General features: G+C 38.0%; 1 long non-coding RNA gene across 1 annotated transcript; it reads right to left on the reverse strand.

Annotated features, from left to right (window-relative positions):
• Positions 1-1,225: 1,225 nt before the first annotated feature.
• On the reverse strand, positions 1,226-4,551 carry LOC115920858. Its single transcript, XR_004062571.1, has 4 exons — positions 4,317-4,551; positions 3,089-3,401; positions 2,001-2,104; positions 1,226-1,767 (listed from the first exon to the last, which is right to left on the reverse strand). It is a non-coding gene; the product is annotated as an uncharacterized LOC115920858 (long non-coding RNA).
• Between the last annotated feature and the right edge of the window lie 306 nt (positions 4,552-4,857).

Genomic DNA, 4,857 nt, shown 5'->3' on the forward strand with positions numbered 1-4,857 from the left:
TATGTATTACAAGAGCTCGCGCGCACGGAAATTTATGTTTAACGGTCGATCATTCCGTCATTAATAGTCATAATGGGTGGTATTCTCGAAAGCGGCCTAAGTTAAACCTGGCCTAAGTTAAACCGTGGTTTAGTTAGGCCAGGCTTAACTTAGGCCGCTGACCTAAGTCATTTTCATTTCTCGAAAGGTGGCCTAACTGATCCATGGTTTAAACCTGGCCTAACTTAGTCCATGGATTATTCACCATGGTTACGGATTCTGCACATGCTCAGTACCAGAGCTGCGACGTCACAATGCACTAAGACAATGGATGCGCGCAGTGTGGAGAGGATGCATCACCTCGACAACTTGAGCAATATGACGTCACAATGCACTAAGACAATGGGCTAAGACAATGGATGCGCGCAGTATGGAGAGGATGCATCACCTTGACAACTTGAGCAATATGACGTCCAGGGGCGCGGAGCGACTTCCAAAGCGGGGGGCAGCAATAACAAAAAGGGCACTTGCTGGAATTGTATCGTAGTTAAAAGGACAATTATCAGAGGTGAAAAGGGTCACATATCACACCTGAAAAGGGGCATTGAACATATTTTAATAGGGGCACTTATGAGAATGAAAAAGAGGCACTTATAATAAAGGAAATGTGCATTTGTTGAAGGAAAAGGGGCACCGATAATTGTGTTAATAGGGGCACCTCTCAAATTTAAATAGGGCAATTATCAGAGGTGAAGGGCACTTCTCAAAAGTGAAAAGGGGCACTTATTGCAAAGGAAAATGGAAACTTGTCAAAGGAAAAGGGGTATGTCAAAATTAAAGGGGCACTTATCAGAGCTGAAAAGGGGAAGGGGCACTTTTCCTATGGAAAAAGGGGCACTTCTTACAAAGTTAAAAGGGAACTTTGCTATATAAAAAAAGGGGCATTTGAAAAAGGGGCACTGTACCCCCCCCCCAAACTCTTTCTCCCTATCTCCATCTCTCTCTCTCTCTCTCTCTTTCACACACACACTATCTCACATCATTGTTTATTTCTCTCACCATTAAATTGTTCTTTCTCATTTGGTTCCCTTTCTCTTTTACTCTATCTCTCTCTCTCGCTCGCTCTGTGTTCTCTCACTGTTCTATTTCAAGACTTTTTCCATGTATAATTCAATGAACCCAACAGTATGCACACTTAAAATCAAAAGATATGAAAGAAATATTGTATATAACATATCAACAATTATGTTCAATTTATTTATTTTTCTTAAAACAGAAAAGATTGTAATTCAAGATGAATACGATTATAAAATTGAAGGTCAAATATTAAGCTCCAATAGCCTCATAATATGCTACTTGAAATTATTAGAATTCAAAGTTATGTATTTGTTACATTACTTTTTCCCATTTTTTAAAAACAAAGCATAGTCTACTTTTGAGCCGTCTTTCTTTTGCAGGGAATCTGTTATATCATGACTTGCACTATATTATAAAACACATTATAAAACATGATTTCTTAAATGACTCAAAAATCACAATTTTTCCAGTGAAACAATGAACATCTGATGTACATAAAAACATCCTTATGAGTGATGGTTGCTTTGGGGTTCACACACACAACAAGGACATATCAGGCTTTTTATCAATGGTTGCTTGTTTGTTACCATAGCTTCATGTTATGAAGATCATAATACAAAGGTTTTGATCTCCATGCAGTCACAGTTACAGCAGATAGAGTCTGGTTCATTGAAGAGGCTAAGTAGAACTTCATAGTCCTTGCAAGTATGTCTGTTGAATAAAAAGAGAAACAAAATGAAAGGAAGCACATTGAAACCTATTTCTGTTAAACATTAAAAAGGTCTTGCATGTACATTGTGACCAAAGTGGACTTACATGCACATTGTGGTAAAAGTGGAGTGCATAATCAATTACTTGAAAGTATTGATGGAAAAATGTGAATGAACAAATGCCCTCCTTGAAGTACCTGGGCATACAAACAACAACTTATTCGTACAGCCTACCTGTCAGAAATTCAGCAGGTCAGTAGTTCTCCTTCCTCTCTCTGAATTTGTCTCAATTATCAGGGAATTTGCCTTCATTTAGTTTACTGAAGAAGAACATCATCCTGAAACAAAAATAAAAAGGTTTAGACCTCATTAAAATATCAAAGATCTACTCCATTGATAATTGGTCTTAGTTATAGTGTCAATCATATTCTAACTTTAAAAAAATAAATAAGGCGCCTTTCATGTAGGCAGTGACTAGGCACCCCCTCCCCACTCAGTTACTAGTAATCATTGATTTACAGAATGACTACAGGTATCTCTTTTAAAGTCAAGAACAAACATACACATTCTTGCAGTACTATCTCATAAATGTGCTTGCACCCAGTTGTACTTGCCATGTCATGGCCTAAGAAAGCCCTAAGTAGTTAAAGTCTATAGCCAAGTTAGTCCCTTTCCTAAAATCAAGTCTAGAGGTCTACATCTTTAATACTTTAGATAACCAGCGGACAGTTGACCTAACCTAGATGTAAACGCAGCCTGGGTTGTAGATTTTACAAGGCCCTAATCGTTAGAGCCCAACTTTTCCATTTTAGTTCAATCTAACATTAGACCAAAGATTGTCTTATTGTTTATGTTATCTCCGAAAATGAGCTTCGTGAAAGGGGAAAAAGTAAAATGAAAATTTACTGCACTGTACTGTACTGCAGTCTGTAGGTCGTTAAGTCTTATATGGTCTAGAATTGTTAGTGGTAGGTTTGAATTTTCTTCTGACCCAAATTTGAAAGTAGTTAATCAACTGTTGATTATTTGTGTCTTATTTTCAGAGATATATCCGCCCAAAAGTCTAGGCCAAGCTGTCATTGTCAGGAGTGACTGGTAGCCATGGCAATCGAGCTGAAAATATTAGCTCGTGCAGATGTAAAATGAATAAAAGTTTGAGTGTAGTTTGCACCTACATTCATCAGACAAAACAATTTTAAATCACTTCATAATGTACCTGTAGACACATCTGCAGATTCATGAAATCAGCAGATCTTTTTAATAAAAATTGTATAAACATGATTTAATTTACAAAATTTAGGAGTAATTACAGCTTTACTCACCAGCAGACTTTCCAAGAAAAATGGAGTATCTATTTTTCCTGTTCAGGAAATAACTGGTGTTGGGCCAACTGGCTTGAAGACGCCTATGTGGGTGCAATCAATAGCACCGACCATATTAACGCCAGGGAAATGGCAGTAATTATAAAATTCATGTTGGGTCTGCACTCTGCAGGACTGCCTCTCTTGTTGAAGGAATTGAGATGTATCGGTCCGATCTCCTGGCAATGGCTATTGAGATGGACTTCACAAGGCGGGACACCGTAGCTTGGGAGAGGCCTTCTTTTTTCATCCCCATGCATCAATTGAAAAGAACCTGAAATAGCAGAAAATCAAGATGAAAATTAATTAATTATGTTGATATTTGATAAGAAATTACAATTTCTCTTTCTCTGTAGTTTACTAACTAGGCCTAATAGTATTATTAGACTAAACTACTGTAACATTATCAGCAAATGTATGTCAAAAAAGGAAGCTTCTGTCCATTTCCTTTCAATTTCTATTAATAGACCTGTCTAGACTAGACTCTTATTGATGAAATTTAGATCTAGGTCTAGATATTGTTTTAAAAAATGTTTTTCTTGGGGGAGGGGGGGGGGGGGTGTTTGGTTATGAAAATCATCATCATCCTGTAGAAAATTATCACACCAACAGCCACAACTAGCACTGCAGCTCAGGCAGAGGTGATACCAGACCGAAATGTCTGTCTCTTTCGTTCGTTAGCCTCTGATTTGGGTAGGGTCGGCTGAAAAAGAGGAGCCGACCCTACCCAAATCAGACTCAGACAGAGTCTAACGAACGGAAGAGACAGCTAGATCTAAATTTAGGCCTAGTGCTAGTCCACTTTTAGGCAACAGCGTCTCGAAAATTCACTATAACAGTAGTTTCTACGTCTAGCAATGATAGTTTTAAGTTGGTGTTAAGGTGGTATATGCGTACGAAAGTACAATAGTGCCAAGAAAAAAATTACCCGGTAAGAAATTGCTCAATCTCAGGAAACGAAAATGTTAACCGACAATTATTTGCACGTATGGGACTGGTCTGCAACACTGTGAACATTTACCAAGTTTTCCCCAAATTTATTCAGTTAAAAGCATTTTAGATTATCACCAGTACAGCAACATGAAAGTAACAACAATACTTTATTAGCTGGTGTAACTTTCATGAGCGCTTATCCATACAAAAGAGTGTAAATTGTTATCAAATATAGAAATTCAAATGCAAAACTTACCGTTCACTCTCCGCGGACAGTCGATTTAACTAAAAAGTGACGTCACGCGAAGTTAGGCCGAACTATGACGTATTTAAACCTGCCCTCTGAGCGGCCTAAAGTTAGGCCGAACTATGACGTATTTAAGCCTGGCCTATCTTTAGGCCACCTTCGAGAATAGCAAAAAAGATAGTCCATGGTTTAAACCAGGTTTAGGCCACTGATTTAACTTAGGCCGCTTTCGAGAATACCACCCAAAGAGATAAACATGCTATCAATTTGTTTGTAAAAATATTTGGAATATAATGAAAGAAAAAAATGCCGATTCTATGTTGTGTAATAGTTTTACGCGCGAAAACGCGCGCGCATGCGCGTGTGCGCGATTTTTTATAAAATGCTTTAAATGGCCTAAAACGTATGCAAAATAATTTTGAGACGATTTTGAGCATTTTAAATTTTTGCGGGCGCATTGATGCGCGGACGTACGCGCACGCGCGCGTTTTATGACCTGAAATTGACCGGACGGATATTGACTTTGATCATGATAAATATGAATGAGAAA

The sequence above is a fragment of the Strongylocentrotus purpuratus genome, unplaced genomic scaffold, assembly GCF_000002235.5.
Source record: "Strongylocentrotus purpuratus isolate Spur 01 unplaced genomic scaffold, Spur_5.0 spur5_scaffold_1, whole genome shotgun sequence".
NCBI classification, from domain to species: Eukaryota; Metazoa; Echinodermata; class Echinoidea; order Camarodonta; family Strongylocentrotidae; genus Strongylocentrotus; species Strongylocentrotus purpuratus.